A 23013-nucleotide genomic window follows, 5' to 3' on the forward strand; every position below is an offset into this window, starting at 1 on the left:
TTTGTTTTGTGATGTTTTAAACCCTAATCCACCGTAATATACATATATATATAGGTTTAGATATTAAACCCTCATCCATATATAACTCGGCCCATAGGTAAACCTAGGTGATAATTAATGACGGCTACCTATGAAAATCTATATAACAGTCACGTTGAAAACTAAATCCATGTAACTAAAGCCAATCATTAAAACAATTAAAGTATTAAATCCCACAAAAATTAATTCAATTAAAATCATTAAATGAAAACAATTAACACAACTAATTAAAACAGAACAATCAATTAATTAACTTAAACAATGAATGCAATTAAAATCAATTACACAAATAATAATTAAATCAATTAAACAACACAATTAATCACTTAAAAAAAAAAAAAAAAAAACAACTAAGTCACATAACTAAATCAATTAATCAATGAAAAATTTAATTAAATTTCCAATTCTATCCTTTTAAAAATTAGGAGTATTACATTCTTCCCCCCTAACAAAAGGAATTCTGTCCTCGGAATTCACGAAACTCTGAATTAATGACTTTACCAAATTCATTTCCGTTTTCGTGTGGCACAGCTTCATTAGATGAGCTCCACCAAATTCCAACATATCCAATAATATACCATGTATAAGAATTAACATATTTGTACAACTCCCAGAATTGTATCTATCAACGATCCAATCGTACCCAATATTTAGCGAAGGGTAATGATCCCTATTCCTCCATGTTCCATAGACAGACGCATAGAATTTTATGCATGCAACGCTTTAACAAGTTGGTAATGCTATAGTATAAGCAACTGCCTAACTCGATTAGCAAAATCTATGAAAAGGTAGTGTAATACAGAAAACTAACCTTCCTCCAAAATAACCATTTCTTGATAGAGAACTTTTATGTACAAGTTCAAATATCTACAAAATCCGATTGCCGCCTCCAAACCATACACACGCATTACCAAAAGAGAGTATATTTCTCCAATGTATCCATACATAAATCAAGGTTTTATCATATAACCTCGCTTCCAAGCTGGACCAACCAGTGAGAGATCGGCACCATCTACTAACCAAAATCCCAGACATTGTCGCACAAACCCCCTTGTGCCACCAATAACATAGATAATATCTGAAAAGCTGAGTAACGCTTCCCATTACCCATGCCAACCTAGGATATATCCTAAGCATATTTGCTGTGATTTAAATATAATATCGCGATCACAATTCCCTTCTAGAGATGTGAAGCATAGTTGTTGCGCCAACACCTTCAAAAAACTCCTTTGACACAACAACGGTTATCTTCTATATTGAATAACCATATGCTATAACTCCATTATCAGCGCAATGGAGAATGGATAAGAAACGCCAAAGTAAACACCACTAAAGTGTAGTCCACAAGCGAACTTGCTCTATCCACTATTCTTAAACCATATGGAATTAAAATTCCAACTAATGTTGGTAACTTCTACCAACCATCCACTCCTGAGTAGTCCTACTTCCATGTTGATATAGAAAGTGGCTAAAATCTCCAATGATATCCAAGCCTCAATTTTCCACCTTGTTAGCTGGTGATACATTTGGAGACAGTGATATACATGTCTCTATCCGTACCATACCAAACTAAATTTGTATGTCGTGATGCAAATCATAACCATTTGACTGCACTGTAAAATTTTACTAATTTACATCTCAGTCACTCAAACCTTCCTGGAATCAGTAAGACAACTACCAATCCTCCTTCAGTACTCTAAACTCATCTGAGTAAGGTACTACCTCCTGTGGGGTCAGCTCAAATATTTTAAGTTGACCACTTCCATTTCCTTGGTAATATCAAGTGTTATTATTTCCACATGCTAAACTGCAACGGATTGCATAATAACCACCGAAAGTTCAATTACCATATCGGTTGATAAGATCATCTTCCTCCCTATTACTTCTACCAGACGAAACTGAATGCAAAGTGTGAGTCACCACAGCTATGCATCTAAGCCGTCTCATGATCCGCGCTATTGATAGGAACTGATATCTTACCAGTTCTAAAATAGACAAAGTAAAACTGATTTAATCGTATCAATCAACCAATATTCCGATCAGGATCTTCACCTTTGTGTAAAATCAGCAATCTCCCCTCTAGATCCCTGGAAACTACTATGTTAGTCCCGCTCTAGCATGAAAAGTGACTGCAAGGATGCAATGATCTCTGACGGTCCATCTAGATTATCTACCAGATATCAGACTTTGAGACCAGTCCCTATGTCCCTCCTCCTACCTACCCTCCAAACATCTGCTTCCCTCTGTAAAGCATTATGTTTCCTCCAGGTACAATAAAGAACTAAGAGTGGTGAACCTCAGTCCTTACATTCTCCTTCCAATTTGTCTAACGACAATATCCCTAGTTTGGTAATACCAGCTTCCATATTTAGATGTTCGATCACACCCTTAGGAACCAAACTCTTGATTAAGGATAGACTGACAAATAGTTAATCTGTCTACTATCCTCAATTAATGTCGCTCCTATAAGTACCTAAACCAGTACAAAATACTCATGCTGACTTGGGAACACCTGCTTAAAGTTTTTGAGAAGATATTCAGCCAAGTCATTTCTTCCGATAAACCATCGTGACGTTACAATTCATCAAATGAATTTATATCATTTGACTCGAACTGCTGGTTTACTTATCCCACCCTAAAAGCATACTATAACTACGCATAGCTAGGTTCATTAAATTGTCTCAAGGTAGATACACTTACCAAATTCTATGACCATATGCCCAAAACCCTAGCGTACTCAACTCTATTCCTCCAAACGGTAGTTGACTGATCACTCACTTGTGTCCCCACCTAAACCGTAATCTCGATCCTGAATTATTAACGAAAAGGAAACACATAAAGCACACATAATAAAACACAATAAAATACGATAGAACCCTACGTAAAACATCGTTCTTCCTAGTAAAGAAAATCTCCTTTTAGAAATCTACTTTACCTGATTGGTTCACAATCTCCTTTTTACAGTTTCAGAGGAAATCATCTAACCTTGAAACATAAGCTCAAATCATAGCTCAACACAATCCATTTGCTTCAGCAATTTCCAAAGGCTTAACCTTCATCTTCTTTATACACGGAATGCCAACAGTCCAAAGTAGCTTTGTAGAACAACTTAGAATGTCCCAACCTAACCCCCATACTCCTCGGAACATGATATAAAATCATCGCTTTGGTCTGAGAAAAACTTCATCCGATCCTAAACTCCTGAAGAGTTTACTTTATCTACCTTTTCTAAAGGTAATCCCAAAGGTTAACTATCTCTAGGTCGATCCATGCCAACTCGACTAGCATCGTTCACTATACTATTATCGAACAAAATCACTCTCGCATGATCCTTGCTTTCCAAGATTCAATACCCTCTTTCTTGAGTATGTTAAAAACTCCTCCCCTAGAGTCCTCTTTGGACCCCTATTCCTTGGTTGTCTCCTTTATGAGAACAACTAAAATCATGCTGGTCCCTTATGCGGTGACCAAAAATGCACTCATATAACCCTCATTGGCTTATACTTCTAAAAGTAGCGCCAATCGAAACTAAACCTTCAATCCCAAGTTCTGCTTCTGATAGAGAACTCGATAACGTACTCCTCTACTCCTTCGGTCTGATTCACTGTTGCCGCGGACCCCATCCTCCTTCTAGTGTCAATTATTCCATAATTATGGAATATAATTGACTTTAGCTGCTCCTCCTAAAGAACCGTAAAAGAGTACAACGAATCCTAATATGGCTCTAAGTGTTTAAGAGACGCAACGCATAAGACTTCTAACAAAAGACAATCCTAAGGACACTAGAACTTGGAATGCTCTGATACCAACTGTGATACCCCTCGATTCTAGAGCCACAGGTGATCAAGTCCGAGCACAGATCCGATGGATACCAAACAATTAATATGTAAACAAGCAAAAAATAAAAACTGAATTAGGAATAAATTAACAATACGCTGAAAGAAATCTAAAAAAAATAAGAATCCTCCAACTTGAAATAATAAATTAAGTATAATTTAAAACCATACAACTCGGGAATCCACCTAGTGGACCCCTAATCCCAAAACCTTGTAAAAATTTACAGAAATAAAATCAAAAATTAAAATCGAAAGGAAATCCTATGTAATCGGAAGAGTGAGTGTCTGTATCTGCATCAACACGATTAAGCTCTAAGCCTGGTATTGTCGAACACTTGAAAAATAATTGAGTGGGTCAGGCCCATATGCAAGTCCTGATCTACTACGATCCAAACAAGAATCCGATACGTAGATACATCTTAGATAGACTTAACAATATCTAAAGTAGTCCATATATGTGTATACTACACACTATAGGACGTTCACTAGTCCAATAGGTATGTCTCAGCCTGAGTAGAGATACCATACAAATCGCACGTAATATGGTCATGTGTATCTAGACCTACCAGGGAACAAAACCACTGTCCAGTTATCCATCCTAGGTGATAAACATATCCTAACCATGCTCCTGAGACTCAAGCTCATACCATGGCACCATAACATAAATATATAAAGTCCGTGCAAGGTGTGTCATTCAAATAGTTTATTGATTTGACACATAGTTATAAGTAGGACTTAACTTTTGTAGTTAATCCATCTTATTTCAATATAGGTAAGACTTAGTATTTGAACTAATCCATCCCCAATTTAGGTAGGTCTCAGTGTTTTGAACTGGGCCGTCCTTAATATGCCACTATCCCATACCGGTGCATAGACATCCACATAAGTAGGACTTAACATTTTATAGTTAATCCAACTCAATCCAAAATAGGTAGGATTTAGTGTTTTACTAATCCATCCCTAGTATGCCACCGTCCCATACCGGTGCACACAATCTTCCAAACAACATAATTATAAAGACGATAATTGTTATCTATCAACCATTATCCAAAATATGCATAAATACAGTTTAATACATATAACACGACATTAGGCATTCATTACAGAACCTAAATATCACATTCCAACCATTTAAATTGCTAATATGAGTCATAACATTTAAATCCTCCATTTACCATAATTGACCAAAAATAGTATAAATAGTTATCAACTATATTCCAAAATAAGCACAGATATAATTTCACATGTGTAAAACTAAATCATGCATCCACTAACAGAGTTAGAATCCAAATCCCAGTCCTTTAAATTTGTAAAATAAGATTACACAATCTACCTCTCCAAACAGTACCATATTGATGCAATGTATAACAGATTTAAGCACTAGTTAATTCCATTTAAGCATACACATATTTAAATTACTATATGCTTACAACACAGCTGAAAATATGATTCTCAATTTAAGATTTTTCAGAGACATCAAAACCTCAAAAACAATAAGTAACAAAAGCTTTCATATCCTCTAACTCGTCCCTAAACTGCTATAGTTGATTTACAAGATAACTATTTATTTATTCCAACACAAGCATGGTTAAATTCACGTAATCCATATTACTTATATTCCTATTTAAACATGATTAATCAAAATTAAATCACATATAAATAATCCTCCAAGTTCCAGAGTTTAAACTGATCAATATTCAAGGTGCAACCTGTAGATTCTTTCCCTAACTATACACTGCCTCCTCCTTAATCCCTTTATGAATTCTTGTTTAAACATGTTTTTACAGGTCTAAAACAATAATATACCTCATTTGAAACACTTTAAACAAAGTACACAAACTCTGTATAGCCCAAACAGTCCCTAAACCACCCAAACAGTCCCTAAAACCAACATCGGAGAAGCCTAAGGAGAAAGCAGGCTCTCCCAAAATTGGGAGCCTACTCCACTTTACCTAGAGCTGGCTCTAGTACCCTTAGATCTGGCTCAAATAAATCTAGAGCCGGCTCCCCCCTTTGGGAGCCAGCTCTAAGGCTTTTGGGAGCCTTCTCTCCCTCCCTTAGCAGCCGTTGTCCCTTCCAATTTTCTTCCTCACCTCCGACACCACTTACAGTCTCTGTATTAAGTTTAATTACATGTTTTAAGGTCCCATCCTAGTCCTAGATTAATTTTAAAGCAGTATAATCCAACCATGACAGGATCTATATCCCAAGTTTTAAGCATCGACAATAAGAACACAGGTTTAAGTTTTAAAACAACAGAGACCAGATTAATTCCATAAAATCACATAACGATTTCACATGCATAAAAGATGTATTTAAACTTTAGTTTAATCCCCGAAGTCTATCTAAGCATGCACAGAACATAGATTCCTGGGAAAGAGAAGATCAGAAACTTGCCTTTGAAACTCAGATTTGAAATTCTAATTCACCATCTCTGTATGATATGTTTATGTCCTAAATTGCAATTCTTATCCTCCAGTGCCTTGGTTCAACCTAGAAACACCTCTCCTTCCACCTTCTTGGTCCAACCTTGGTCTAGACCAAAACCTAGACCTCCTCTCTTTATCTTCCTCTATGTCTCTCAATACCTCACTGTATCTCTGTTTTACAGAAAACCTACGTTTTGTTTTGTGATGTTTTAAACCCTAATCCACCGTAATAAACATATATATATTGGTTTAGATATTAAACCCTAATTGTAATGATCCTGTCATTTTACGTCCTTTCTTTTTTCGGAAATTATCTTTTTTCGTCTTTTCCTTATTTCGTCCTCTTCTCGTTTTTCACTTTTACTTGCATAACCTCATTTTTTGTGCTCGGATTTGATTCTGGTTTTGCATACGTCCATGATATATAAATTCCATGACATCTACATTTTTACTTTCGAAGAAATGCATATTAAATGCTTACTTTCCTCGTAAAAGTCATGAAAACAAGACTTTTTGTAATTATCTATAACTTGAGGGGTTTTTGGATAATTAAGTAACGTAATTATTTTTCGTCTTAGGGACCATTTTTTAAATTAATTTGGAAGATATTTTCAAAAAGGACCTTTTTACAATTTTCAGAAAATGTGACAAGTGTCACATTCCTATGGTGCCACTTGTTGATTTTGTGGTGAAACCACTTGGAGGCTTAATCTCATGACACATGGAGGGTGGAGATTCACCCACTTGTTGTCCTAGGATTGGTGCACTTGTTGGCATGGATGGTTGACAAGTGTAGGGTTAATATTTAATCTTGGAAGCTTACTTGGATTCATGACAAGTGTAGGACTCACCTTTAGTCTTGCATTAGTGTGTGTGTGAGAGGTAGTGCAAGAGCACCTAGTGAGTGGAGAAGCCCACCAAATTAGCTTAGGGTTTACACATTTTAATTCATTCATCACTTTCCTCTCAAGAACCCTAAGGAAGCCACCATTGGATAAAAGTTTGACTAGTAGCTTTGACTTCATTTTTGGTGCCCTTTCACTCACCTTAGAACTTTGAACTTGGAATACTTTAGGTTCCTTCCACTCCCCTCTACAAAACCCTTGTTTGGTTTTTCATTTTTAAGCTTGGTTGCCTTGGATTCAAGAGGAACAATCCTCCTGTGAGGTAGGGGGTGTTATCATTTATCTTCCAAGTGATTTTATTTGTTCCTATAGTGATATCTAAGTTATATGTTTGTCTTATATTAAAATGAGAAATAATGATTAATTGTAACTTGAATGTAATTCACTTTAGACTTGATAAATAACATGACCGTGGCTTGATTCATAACATATGTTAATTTGAGGTCATTTAGAGTCGTTTTAAAAATCTAAAGGGATTAATGAATTAATTTAATTAATTTTTATTTATATGCTCCTATGACTTAAATCAAGTTTTGAAGTGATTTATATAATAACCATGACATATACTACAACATATATTAAATTGAGCATGTTTAGATGAGAAGTGAAATCTAGGGAATTTAGTTATTTTATTTAATTGTTCAAATTATGATTTTAAACTTATATCATACTTGTGAGGCTATGTTCTTGTTGTTGAATGATATTGTTGTAATTAGTGGCAAATTGCATAATGATTATTCAATATTCTTCATGCCATTTTAGTTGAGAACTTAGGACATGTATTGTGTTTCCAAAATTGATTTGTGCATGTTGATGGCTTTACATTGTATATATATATGTTATGTTGATACATATATGTAATGTGCACAAAATGTTGATTTTGGAAACTTGGGGATGTCGTTGTTATGACTATGGCTAGGGCATGAATCTAGTACGGGGGAAAGTCCCTCTACAAGTCTAGTGCGCACATAGAGAGGTTACCCATGGGCTAGTAACCCTAAAGTAATCACATTGTCGGTTTGATCCGGCGTGACGTCCAAGTATCCACTTTGGTTTGATTTCACATTTAAATTCCATGTTGTTAACTTTGTGAAATTACATCTCATTGTGTTATGTTGAAAGTTCTATTGTCACTTGATAGCATGAATTAAATGGTATTGGATTGTAACTTGGTATAAAGATAAACCCATGCATTCCCTACGAGTAAACTTGTTTACTCACCCCTAAGTTAATGGGTGTTTTGCAGGTAAAGAAGCCTTAGTGTGGGACGCACAGCATTCTTAGACTTACTAGAGTTCTTGAAGTATTTTTGATGACATAGAATATGCATATGTTAGCATATATTGTCCTACTTTGCTTACTTTGATAAAACTTGTACTTATTGTCTAAGTTACGTAATGTGCACTTAAGTGCACCTTTTGACACTCTTAGAATATGTATGTAATGAGGCCAATGGCCAAGGACACATATATGCCATGTATGCTACTTTATCTTTATAGTTTGTATGTGGAACTTAAGGGATTTCATCCATTGAAGGGTCATATTTTGCATATGACGTCCCATGAGGCCGTAGGCCATTGTAGCACGTCTATTTCATCATAATACATTTGCATGCATGCTCACTTGGGCAAAATTCACACCATTTCATGAAATGAACTTCCTTTGGACACTTTCTGACATTTTAAATTGCAAATCTGATGTGAGGGCATTTTAGGGATTTTACCTTGACAAATTAATTCCGTTCTTTGCATGGTCACTTAGAAAATGTGATTTTAGGGGGGGTTTCTTCTTCGTGTTTTTCCAGAAAATGCCATCTTGGCATCAAAAATCACATCCGAAGTTCAGCTCTCAGTTTTTAAATTTAGCAGCTTTTTGGACCCTCTAGACCAGTTTTCTTGGGAGGGCATTTTGGGCATTTTACATTGCGTATTTTTCGATTTTGAGGGGGGGTTTATTCTCTGAGTTTTTCTAGAAAATGTCATCTTAACCCTCAAATTTCCATTTTTCCTGGAAAAGCCCCTGTTGCCAGGGTTTCTTGCTACCCATTCTGCCACCTTCACATCTAAACGGTTACGAGGGGTTTCGTAACCTGTTAGATGAGTGTGGGCAGTGTTTTTCTTGTGAATTTTGGCCTCCTAACTGGTTAGGAAGGTCTCCTAACCGGTTAGATGTTCATAGGTTGCCTCTTTTGGTCCGTTTTGCCCCTTCTTTTCCGTTAGCCATATCTTCTTCATCGGGACTCCGAATCAAGTGATTATTAAGTCTAAATTCATTAATTTTTTATTGTCTTTCCAATGGTGTGCTCGGTGGCACCCACTTTTAAGCTGAAAATGATGATTTTTCCCCTAGGTTCATTCTTGTTCGTTTTTGAAACGTTGCTTCCGCATTTGATTCCTTTGGGTTTTGTGACCTCGTTGAGGGTCATAGTGGTGTCTTAGAGCCATATAGTATCTCTAGAGACCGTTTTTTTGTCTTTTGCTTCCACATTTTGGATCCATTATCGGGTCATCTTTCGGTTCATCACTGACGCACCGGGTTGAAAAACTTGGGCCGTCACACTAATCCATATATAACTCGGCCCATAGGTAAACCTGGGTGATAATTAATGACGGCTACCTATGAAAAACTATATAACAGTCACGTTGAAAAATAAATCCATGTAACTAAAGCCAGTCATTAAAACAATTAAAGTATTAAATCCCACAAAAATTAACTCAATTAAAATCATTAAATGAAAAAAACTAATTAAAACAGAACAATCAATTAATTAACTTAAACAATGAATGCAATTAAAATCAATTAAACAACACAATTAATCACTTAAAAAAAAAACAAAACAACTAAGTCACATAACTAAATCAATTAATCAATGAAAAATAAAATAAAATTTCCAACTTTATCCTTTTGAAAACTAGGGGTATTACACTATTGATGCAGAGAACACTACCGCCATATCTTCGGGTGTTTGGGCCTTCAGTCCTTTGATTCGTTCATCCATTTCCTTTCAGAGCCTAATGATGAAATTATTCCCTGATGATGGTTGATCAGCAACTGGGACGCATGCTTCCTTTCTACCTGAATCAGCATCATCTGAGGATGGGACCATAATGGTTCGAGGCCCTCCTATAATGGAGTTCCCTAGGATACAAGATTGGTTTGCTGCATCCTCGGCATCATCCAGTGTTTTGTTGAACTATTACCATACAACCCTCTTGTGAAAAGGAGGGTTATTGGGACTTGGCACTAAAGGAAGATCTTCGTTTTGATGCTCGGGCTGAGGGTCAATCGGTGGATCATTCTGCCAAGCATTGCCTCGAAGTCCTTCATTTTCCTGGCGCGGAGTGTTATTTAATTTGTTTATTACTGGCTTCGTTGGTGACCGGTGTATGCCGCACCACCATCAAGCTTGAAGGGTGTGTACATTATAAGGCGAGGGCCAAGAGATTTACATTTATAGAAGCCACTACTACCTTTCACTATAAATATAGCTAGGGCGATTAGGGATCATCCCAAGGGATTATAAGGATCGAACAATGTTGTGAAATCACTATTAAGGCTAGTAGGTCAAGTGATCCAACAATTGATTGGTTGGTTGATTAGAGAATAACTAAATTAAACTAAGTGATAACAAAGAATGCAATTAAGAGTAAGTAAGAGAGAGAGATCTTGGGGTTTAGAGATCACTACCAAGCAATGCATTTCTATATCATTGACAAGTGATTAATGAGGGCAAATGGTGTGTTACAATATTGGTGTGTGTGTGTTTGGTTGATTCAACAAGCAAGGATGACTAGTTAAGCATGTATTGTCTAAACATCATGTGAAAGGCACAATATATCTAAGCAATGAAGCATATATTGTCTAAACAACATGTGAAAGGCACAATAGATCAAAACAAGTCATTAATCCTTTCATTAAGCTCACAATCCAAATACAACACAAGGATAGAGACACATGCTACTTGCATTCAAAAGCGTGGATCATCAAACGACAAGCATAGATTGTCCTCCCATTTAACATTACACTACAACTACACTACTAGCATGAAAATAAACTAGGGGAGAGGCACAATCCATCAAGGAATAAGTATGAACCATCAAGAAAATCACAAGAGCATTCCTTTAAACACTATGTTTTGACAATCTCCAAATCTATAGCATCAATACACATAGACATGCATCAATAATACAAAATCTATAAACAAGCACATGAACATCTACTCTAGCATACATAGACATATGGATAGAATGAAATGATCAATTGGAAGCATTAAACCACATAAATCATTGAATAAATAAGATTTATCTATATCAAAGTGTCAAAATATTAATTACAACACTAATCCCTCAATAATACACAAGATTAAGATGTAGAAAGCATGCTTGGGGCTAACTCTAGCCCCAAGAGGATGTCTAGCCACTCATGGTGATGTTGCTCCAACCCTCAAGGGCTAACTCCATGGAAGAGGCTTGCTCCTTGGTTAATGAAGAGTCTCCAATGGTGTCTCTAGCTCCTCCTCCTCTAAGCTTGCTACCCAAGAGATTAAACCCTAGAATAGTCTATTAGCTCTCTCCCTTTGTAAAAAGCAATCCTTATCCTTATATAGGTAGGTCAAAATGACACCCAAAATGAGTTGGGGTCGTGCACACAATATTCCCTAATGATTGGATAAAGGACAATTTTCAATGAGATGGAATTTTAACTTTTTCGCACTGGAGGAAGTTCGATCGATCGAACCTTGTACTTGGATTGATCGAACTGGCTGAGATCTATCGAACTTAGGCTGGGTTGATCCAACTGGTTGAGCTTTTTACGAAAAGACAAATCCGAGATATTTTGAAAGATATTTTCGGGAAAAGGACAAAAGTGGTTAGTGGGTGGTACTGTTGTGGATATGATCAATCATTTGAATAAGGACAAAAGTGTTCGATCGATCGAAGGGTCGTGTTGGATCAATCGAACTTTTGCACTTTATGCTTTTAGGCCAAGGCTTGGATCTATCTTGAAGTGCTGAGATCGATCATTGTTCGATCAATCAAACCTTGAACTTGGATCGATCGAACTTTGCTGCTTGTCACCTTTGGCTTCATTTGTTTCCTTCTTTCCCCACTTTGCTCTTTTCTTTGTTTAATCCCAGAATTGCTTCAATTAAGCTCTTATTTGGCTGAGTTAGCTTATTTTCGGGATAAATGCCTGAAAATGGAAATAATACGAAATCAATCTAAAACGGTAAAGTAAGATAGATAAAGGTACTAGAATGCCTAAGCTTAAGGGGTTTAAATACGCACTTTTCAGCGCTCATCACACCCCCAAACTTAAATATTCCTAGTCCCTAGCAATGAACTAGAAAGTAAAGGAATGAAATGAACAACTATACAACTATAAACTAGAAAACAATAAATGGATAACGCCACTTTCGTAGGGAACACGATTACACTTAGCATATGCAACAAGCCTTTTAAACCCCTAGGTTACCCCTAGTGAATGAGTGAAGTCTCGTGAGGGTTTCCAGAAATGGTACCCATAAACATTAAGCTCATTCTTTCAAAAGAGGTGCCAATATTGCAAACAAGCACTGGGAGAAAACTACCTCAAGTATGCAATTTTTCAAACATTTCCAAGCAATCTCCCAAAATTTCAATATCGAGCAAACAAATATGGTCCTCCACACATCAAGAAAATGATCATGCAAATCAAAACGACTCTAGAATCCTTTTGAGTGGTCCGGCATCAAATGTGTTGCAATCTTAGCCAACTAAAGAATTAATCACATCCTTACCCTCAAACTAGCACATAAATCTAGTATCGATCATCAAGACAAAAAATGGAACTTTTATTAAAGCTTTATTGTTCTAGGTGCGCTTATTCTTTTCACTCGATTTTTTTTTTTTTTTTCGGATCAAAAATGGAAGCATGGTGCAATGTAATGATCTATTAAGCTTTCTAGCGATTCATGAGGTCGAGCGTTAGGTCAATGACTTCCAAACCAGACTGCTTTAGGGCATTAGGCATTCAAATACTCCCACGGACTTACAAGCTCAAATCAACTACGCTACAAATCAAGACAACAACCATCTAATCATTTCTCACTTCTCACCATTTGGGAGAAGTCCTCACTTTTTTTTTCTTTTTTTTTTTTTAAATTCAATTATTAACCTAGAGTTTGGGCCCTCCACTTTTAGGCGCGAGATGTTCAGTGCTTGATGAGGCTAGAATCCCGGCTACTTAGTGAAAAAGGGTTGTTATCCACCTTTATCAAGAATGAAAGCTTTCAATGCACTACTAGCCCAATTGGGATATAACCAATTCAATAATCAACAAAGCATGTACCCCACAAATGAATGCTAGTGTGTGTCTGTGCTAGTGTAGAATCCTAGAATGAATCTCAAAATAATCACAAAATCAGGATGATGTGGACCACAAGTGTAAGCAAGATATCAATTTTTTGAAAAATTTACTCCTAAATGGCATTCATAAGGCATACAAGGAGTATTGGACTCTCAAGTCAAACAATTTTTAAATTTTAAGCAATATAGTCCTCAAAAGATCAAAATCATAGCTAGATATGGACCAATCATAGAAATATCCCTCAAATACACAAGTCATGCTCAAAATTTTGAATTTAAAACTAACTCTGTAAAGCACCATTCCCTCTAAACTTAAATGGCACAATGTCCTTAATGTGCAAGAGAACAAAGGAAAGAGTATACCAGTGCAACTAAGCAAGAATGATCGGGACTGAAGTATCCGAAGTAGGTGGCATGGCCTCCCTAAACTTGGGATTAACTGTGGTCCTGAAAATTGGCACTTGGATAAACTTATCAGATAACAAAATAGGATAATCTGTGCACAGTGGATATGCAAGTGTAAATAGGATAAACAGATAAAGAAATGAGAGAGGTATAAGGGTGGTCCTGAAAATTGGGTAGCACTCTCTCAATGAAGTCACTGTGATGCACCTGATAGAGTCAAACATACAGATATGAGAATATAATCATATGACATCCATAGTAAAAACAGATATATATATAAAACAGATAAAGTGTAAGTACAACAAAAATATCAAAGCCAACAGACCGGCTGTAAAAATAATAATGTACAGTGATAATAGTAAAGTGTCAAAAATGAGAGAGGGATCATGAGATAGAAATGACCGGGAGCTCAGGAGGATGAGGTAAGACAGGCAGGTCGGGCTTCGCGGATGTCTCGAGATAGATCTCGGAACATGGTCGCGACATCCGTGCGGAAGGCAGCAAAATCAGCTCTGTGGGCTGTGAGATCAGCTCGGATGGCAACAACAGCATCCTCAAGTATCTGCAGATGTACTCCAAAGCTGGGGGTCATATCTGGAGCCTCAGGTATAGATGAATCAGAAGAAAGCTCATGAGTCTGCTCCTGCTCATGAATGGGCGACTTGGCTGGAGAGTCCTGCTCTGTGTCGTCTGCAGGGCGCTCTAAGTCTATATCTAAATGCTCGGTAGCTAGATCGACTGGTGCGTCGTCCGCTGCGGGATGTGCTGCTGGTGCCTGTGCCTCTGCCTGGGCCTGTGCCTCCTCTAGCTCTAACTCCGCTGCAGTGATCGGTTGGTCAATCATACATCAACCTTCGCAATAGCACGAATCATTGTAAAATAGGGCTATTGGTCGGGTAAGTCGAACCACTGGGACTGCGCTAGTCTAAGGCAACCTAAATGTCTAGAATCGTTCTTAGAATGATGAAGGGGAAATAGGGTGTTTGCTTGGTTTGTCACTAAATGGAATATGTGAAGTGCATGAAATAGAAACTTGCAATAATTGAAGCGAGATAAGATACGAGTAAGAAAAACTAAGGAAGTGAATCCGTCTCCATCCCTATACACATGCTAGGCTAAATTTAAATTCGGGAAATCAACATAAACGATGGTCATGATACATAACAACCCTTGGTTGCTATAATATCCTCAAGAGGTTCATTGAATCAAAAACAAGAATAATCCATCAAAGAAATACATGTTTAAACTACCTAAACTAGGGTGTAGTCTTCAACATGCTCCCTAAGCCAAAGATTATCAAGCCCTTAATTGAATGATAAAAGCACATAAAGTTAGGAATCAAGAATAGACCATCAAAGGGGGAACCTAAGCAATGGACTATCAAAGTTCTCCAACTTCATGCCATTAAAACTATTCCATGATCTCACTACCATTGTCACCATGAGAGTGCAAGCAATATGATTAAAAGAATAAACCATCTAAGATAGATAATTAATTCAACAATAATCATTAAAATACATGAAGATCCATTACAAGAAGCAAAATGCTCTAGACCATGAAAAGACCATAGGTTATACATTGAAATCCCAAAATAAAATCTACACTAGAACATGCTTACAAGGGAGGGACTTCATCACCTCCCTAGAAGAAGAGTTAGTTACCCATTGGAGCCTTAGAATGAAGAAGAAGCTTGAACTCCATCTCCAATTTTCGAGTTCCCTCCTTTAAGCTTCAAGAACACCTTCTTTTCTTGCTCTCTTCTCTCCCTCTATCTTGCAAAATGAAGCTCTATCTAAATGTGTGGCCTCCCTCCCTTATCTTCTAGAGATAAGCCTCTAAAAACCCCCACCAACCAACATCTCCAACCAACCATTAAAAAGGGAAATTAGAATTGAGGAACCCAAGATGCAAGTGGCTGAAAATGGGCCATTCCCGAATGCAATTCTGCCTTAATTTTGAGCACTCGAAATAAGGGCTCGAGCACTCGAAATTGGAGCAGAATGCTCCATTCTTGCCTTGCTCCGTCCGGACCTACTTTGATGAAATGGCCATAACTTTGCGCTCCGAACTCCAAATAACAAACCGTTTGAAGATTTGAAGAGCTAATTCAGAGATTTAAATACTTCATGTTTTGGTGGAGATCCAATTCTCAAGGATGGTTGATCGAAAATGAAGATCAAGGCAGAATTTCATTGCTGCCAGGTAGTTCTACGCACCTCTGTTAAGAAGATCATAACTCTCTTCTACGAACTCCGAATGATGAACCGCTTGAAGATTTGGAAAGCTGATTCAGAGATTTAAATCTTTCATGTTATGATGGAAGTCCAGTTCTTGAGTTTTCCAGGTCAAAATGGCGAGCAAAGTCCAGGATCCACTGCTGCCAAAAATTCAGCCTTGTGCCCTTTTGATGGTCTAAAATCCACAAAGTCTTATTTTTGCTCCTTTTTGGCAAAAGGACCTGAAAATACATAAAAACATAGAAATGAAGATAATCTACATAAATTAACATACAACGGACTTTACTAATGCAATTTAGGGCGCTTGAATATACAATATTCGGCGCTTATCATGCAGCCACTACCGCGTGGTCCTGCAGTCTGGTAATAATGGAGCAGTAGCTCCTGTTCTAGTCATTCTTGAGGAAGTGACAGGAACCTCTTTCGGGGTGCTCCTGAGGATAGATGGGGTAGCACTGATCTATAAGAATCTGGGTGATAAGGTGGCTGAAAGGAAGAGACTTAGCCCATCCGGGCATCTCCTTGGTGATGTACTCGTCATACAGCTTCCTCATCACGCTCCAAATGAGCGCAGGAATGGACACCTAGTACCCGGTGTAGAATGAGTAAAGGGCTATCAGATAATTGCCCCTCCTCTGGATCTTGTGCCCGGCCAAATATATGTTCCGATAGATAACGGAATCGATGAACCATAGGTCGTCTAGAAGGAATGTCCGAGTGGCGAAGGTCTCGCCACTAGCATGGTAACCTGTGAGAAAAACTGCCATGTCGGCGTATGAAGGCCTAAATAGCCTCGGATATGTGTCTTGAAGCTCTGGAGGACATCTGTGTGGATAGCGGCAAGAGCGGGCTAAAGAGTCCACTATGATGGTGGTCGGATGGCCATCGACAGAAGTGACCATCTCGGCTGTGGTACACGGGGATGGTCGGAGGTTCTGGTAGAACAACTGTACCAGCCGCGGGTAGACCGGCTCTGTGACGGGGGCCAGAATAACAGCCAGGCCCTTCTGAATGATATCATGGTAGGCGGATCGGGTTAGCACCGATCTAGAGAAGAAGGCTGTGTCAAACTCTGACTCATGGTCGATCGTCGAATGCGTATATCAAGGCGTAGGCCTATCACCCCCCAGATAAGCTGGCTGAGCAGGCTGAGCGGGTATATGTGAATGCTCAGCTGCAGTCTGCAGTGGAGATGTTGATGGAGTAAATGCAGGAGAGCCGTAGAGGTGGATGGTATGTGGTCATCCTCAGACTCATGAGATGGTGACTGTGGTGGGGTAGCCTGTGCTAGCTCCTGCTATGCATAAGAGGGCTCTACTGGCTCTTCTGTCCATGGCCTAATATGTCGGGTAGGCCTATGTTGCCTGTTGGCAACGGACTTCCTCTTAACCATGGCCTGCAAAAAGAAAAAGAAAAACTTGCAATGGGAGTTAGTGCCAGAATAAGAAATTTTTAAGTACAAAATAGAAACATTTATGTCAAGTAAACTAGACAAAACAAATATGATATGAATCTATGCAAGTGGTAGAATATGAAACATGCTAAACAATGTAAGTATGAAATGCATCCAATGTGGAATATCACAGGCATTGGGCATAGATATGATAGCATGAACCGAAGATATGATGAATGAAATGTGTGTGTGAGATCTATGAAGTTTGATCGATCATAATAAAAAGTGAGATCGATCACAAAAGTTGGATCGATCGAAAATAAGTGAGATCGATCTCATAACTTCGATCGATCGGAGACATGAGTTCGATCGATCTCTCAATATCGATCTGAGATACAAGTTCGATCGATTGAACTGTGCGACGTTGAAAACTCAAAGGTCACAGATCTATGACTTTGGAAGCATGGGGCCCACACGAACGTGTTCGTGGGTCCTTCAACACATCAAATCGACAATACCCATCACTGAACGAGGCCCAATCTCCCAATATGAGATCAAAATTCAAAAATATGCAAAATATATACACGAAGCAAAACACATATATATATATGGAAATACAGTGCTTCGAAGCTCAACAATGGTGGATTTGATTATGTAATAAGCATGGATTCGACATCTAAAGCATGGATACATGAAATCTAAGCCGAAAATCAATCATGGTGCCTCGGATCTTACCTCAACAAAGGAGAGAAGTGGAAATGATACGAAGAAGATGAGATCCGAGATGCAACAAAGAGAGAGAGACTGATTCGGGGTGAGCTTGATGATGCCGGAGGTGGGAGAGGTGATGGTGATGATGCACAGTAACAGCGATGAGAGGGGGGTAAGGTTGCAGAGAGGGTGAGATCGATCTAAATGATCGATCTTGAAAACCCTCGATTCTATTTTTAAAAATATTCCCGATAGAGTTCGATCGATCAAACTCAACTATGATCGATCGAACTTTGATTTTTGAAATTTTTGGATTCTCTCTTCAAAGTATTTTTGGATTTTTGAAATTTTTAAAAATTACAAATTAAAATTAAAATTAAAAATTGGAAAATAAAGTGAAATAAAATAAAATATTTTTGGTTTTTTTTTTAAATAAATTAAATAAACAATAATAATTAAAAACTAAATAAATTAAAATATTTTTGGATTTTTGAAAATTTAAAAAGTCAAAACAAAGTCAAAATAATGAAATGAAGACTGAGATTGATCGAAATAAGAGTTCGATCGATCAGACAGAGAGCAAAAATATACAGGTTTTTGGCTCAGAAAATTGTCTAAGTGTTGGAACTTGAAGATCGATCGAACTTCGAAGTTGGATCGATCGAAGAACTTTCAGATCGATCTTGGAATTTTTCGATCGATCAGATAGAGAGGTAAAATATGCAGGTTGATGCAGGCTCAAAATTTTTCTAAGTGTTGAATCATGAGATCGATCGAACTTGGAAGTTGGATTGATCGAAGGTCTCTTGATTGATCTAAGAGTTAGTTCTAACGATGGGACAGAGAGGTGATTTGGATGAAAGTTTCTGCAGGTCGAAAAATTTTCTAAATGTTGGATGCAAAATGGAGTTCGATCAATCGAACTCAGGTTTGAGATCGATCGAACTATGCAGAATGCTTAGTAATGACATGAAAGCTCATGCAATCCTCACTAAAGTTCCTTTCAATGCATATGAGAACCAAAAACAAATATCTAGGCTTCGCAAGAAATGAAATTTAAGATAGAAATGGGGGAGGAATAGGGTTTTGACACCCTACGAAATGTCTTTGCTAGTCTTTAACGTCTCTAACAAGACATTGGGCTCTTTTAGCCCGGATCAAAGATCTTATAATGCATCCCCTCTTTGTTGGGGTGATAGATGCTTTGAACTCCACCCAATAAATAATTCTTTGAAAACTTGTTGGACTAAGCTCAAAAGAAACCTTTGGTCCCTTGTCTATGCAATTACAACTTTTGGGCTTCCATGCCCTTTCAAAGCAAGAATTTGAAACAAGATTTTAAGAATGCAAGGTTGAAGATGACCCTTTAGAAGTTTTGATCTTACACAAAAGCTCATTCCCTTGACATTGAAGATCATGACATTTATCTACAACATTAACCTCTCCTTCATATTTGTCAAATGAATTGGGTGTGAGATTAAAGATATTCAACTTCACCTTCATGTGGCCAAATGAGATCTTCATTATCCCCATCCTACAATTGATGTTGGCATTAGCGGTTGTCAAGAAAGGACGGCTAAGGATAACGGGAATTTGGCTCTTAGGGTTGGGAACCAGTTCCGTGTCTATGACAACGAAATCAACCGAGAAGAAGAATTTATCAATCTTAATCAAAACATCCTCAATTATACCCCTAGGCTTCTTAATGGATCGGTCGGCAAGTTGCAAAACTACCGACGTCAGCTTCAATTCACCGAGGCCCAATTTGACATAAACCGAGTATGGAAGAAGGTTAACACTTGCTCCTAAGTCAAGAAGCGCCCGATTAATGATATGATCACCAATAATGCATGATGTAGTGGGTGAACCGGGGTCCTTAAACTTTGGAAGAGTGTTATGTTGCAAAATTGAGCTTACTTGCTCGGTCAAAACCACTTTTCTTGGTGTTTGGCTCTTGTTCTTCCGCTTTTGGTTGCACAAGTCTTTCAAGAATTTGGCATAAGCCAGAATTTGCTTGATTGTATCCAATAGTGGAAGATTAACTTTCACTTGCCTAAACATTTCCATGATTTCATTGGTTTTTGCCTTTTGTTTGTCTTTTGAAATGGATCCTTTTAAGGCATCCGGAAATGAAACTTTTGGTTCAAACACTTTTTCAAAATTTTCTTTTGAACTCTCTTCAACACAAGAAGCTTTCAAATCATTTTTCAACAAAACTTTTTGAACATCATTTTTCAAAACTTCTTTTTCAAACACATCTTTCAAAACTTTCTCATTTACAGGATCATGTATATGTAATGAATGAGGAATGAGATGTGAAACGGAACGGGTGACAACTTGAGGTTGCACCGGTTCACTCTCTTCATTGGACATTCCAACTTAATTGTCCACAATCCTACCACTCCGCAAGGTAGTCACCGCATTAACTTGTTCATGGTGTGGCCTTTTGATGAGGAGTGGGTTTCCACAACACATTGTTGCTTAGGTGGGGCATTTATAGGCATCTTTCCCTTCTCTCTTGCATTGAGAGTGCTTGCTATTTGCCCTACTTGGGTTTCTAGCTTCGCAATAGATTGAGAGTGAGAATGAAGCAATTGAGTGTTAGCCTCTAAAGTGCCCAAAGCATTTAAAACTTTTTCTTCAAAGGCAGGACTTCTAGTATTACCTTGGGAATAAGATTGGTTGGGAAAATGAGAATTAGCAAATTGATTCCCTTGTGATTAATAAGGTCTATAACCTTGGGATCCTTGGTTTTGAAGTGGAGGTGGAATGTACTTCCCTTGAAAACCGCCTTGGGGAGGGTTTGAGCCCTCTTCTTGGTTTTTCCAAGAGAAATTTGGATGATTCCTCCAACTTGGATTATAATGAGTACCATAAGGATTGTTCCCTTGGTTTACAAAAGCCGCATTGACTTATTCATTAGGTTCATTTTGGACTTGTCCGTGAGGACAATGAGAAGTAGAATGAAGAATACTAGAATAAGTCACACATGTTTCATTTGATGCACGATGAGAATGGTTAGGGAAGGAAGATACTTGGTTCGCCGAGTTTTGGTTAATCAAAAATTGATCAAACCTTTGAGATAAAGACTTCATTTCGGCGGCTATTTCATTTGAATGGTCGACTTGATGCAAGCCAACACTCTTCCTACCTTGTGAATTTCTACCATTCTTGGATGATAGTGTTCTATGCAAAGAATTTTCACTCATGCTCTCCTAAAGATGCCACATGTCATCCTCATGCCTATCAATGTATGAGCTACCCATGGAAGCATCAACCATGCCCTTATAGTTGTCCGATAAGCTCTCAAAGAAATATTGAACTAATTTTCATTTGGGCATGTCATGATGTGGACACTTCCTAAGCAATTCATTGAAGCGTTCCTATGCCTCATGAAACGTTTCTCCATCCCCATGTGAAAATTCTCGAATTGAGGTTCTTATGGCATTGGTCTTAGAAATCGGATAGTACTTCTTCAAGAACTCTTGTTGCATTTCTGCCCAAGAAGTGATTGAAAAAGGCCTAAGATTGTTAAACCAATACTTTGCCCTGTCTTTTAAGGTGAATGGAAAAAATTTGAGTCTTAAAACCTCTTCCGGCATGTCCGTTTATTTTACGGTGGAACATACTTCAAGAAACTCATCCAAATACTTGTAAGGTTCTTCACTTGGAAGTCCATGATAGTTAGGAAGAATTTGAATGGTTTGTGACTTAATTTCATAATGATGTGCTCTAAATGGAGGCAATTGGATGCATGTAGGTGCATTATACTCATTAAGTGCATTACTGACCGGTGTATGCCGCACCACCGTCAAGCTTGAAGGGTGTGTACATTATAAGGCGAGGGCTAAGAGTTTTACATTTATAGAAGCCACTACTACCTTTCACTATGAATATAGCTAGGGCGAGTAGGGATCGTCCCAAGGGATTATGAGGATCGAACAATGTCGTGGAATCGCTATTAGGGCTAGTAGGTCGAGTGATCAAACAATTGGTTGGTTGGTTGATTAGAGAATAACTAAATTAAACCAAGTGATAACAAAGAATGCAATTAAGAGTAAGTAAGAGAGAGAGATCTTGGGGTTTAGAGATCACCACCAAGCAATGCATTTCTATATCATTGACAAGTGATTAATGAGGGCAAATGGTGTGTTGCAATATTGGTGTGTGTGTGTTTAGTTGATTCAACAAGCAAGGATGACTAGTTAAGCATGTATTGTCTAAACATCATGTGAAAGACACAATATATCTAAGCAATGAAGCATATATTGTCTAAACAACATGTGAAAGGCACAATAGATCAAAACAAGTCATTAATCCTTTCGTTAAGCTCACAATCCAAATACAACACAAGGATAGAGACATATGCTACTTGCATTCAAAAGCTTGGATCATCAAACGACAAGTATAGATTGTCCTCCCATTTAATACTACACTACAACTACACTACATCTACACTACTAGCATGAAAATAAACTAGGGGAGAGGCACAATCCATCAAGGAATAAGTATAAACCATCAAGAAAATTACAAGAGCATTCATTTAAGCACTATGTTTTGACAATCTCCAAATCTATAGCATCAATACACATAAACATGCATCAATAACACAAAATCTAGAGACAAGCACATGAACATCTATTTTAGCATACATAGACATATGGATAGAATGAAATGATCAATTGGAAGCATTAAACCACATAGATCATTG

The 23013-nt window shown here is 37.7% G+C and overlaps 1 pseudogene; it reads left to right on the forward strand.

Moving 5' to 3' along the window:
* The first annotated feature begins 21641 nt into the window (after nucleotides 1–21641).
* Nucleotides 21642–21740, forward strand: LOC132283799 (small nucleolar RNA R71; annotated as a pseudogene).
* Nucleotides 21741–23013: the final 1273 nt, after the last annotated feature.

Source organism: Cornus florida, unplaced genomic scaffold, assembly GCF_030987335.1.
Source record: "Cornus florida cultivar Cherokee Brave unplaced genomic scaffold, ASM3098733v1 CherokeeBrave_3.0.0_Hap2_Chr01, whole genome shotgun sequence".
Taxonomy (NCBI): Eukaryota; Viridiplantae; Streptophyta; class Magnoliopsida; order Cornales; family Cornaceae; genus Cornus; species Cornus florida.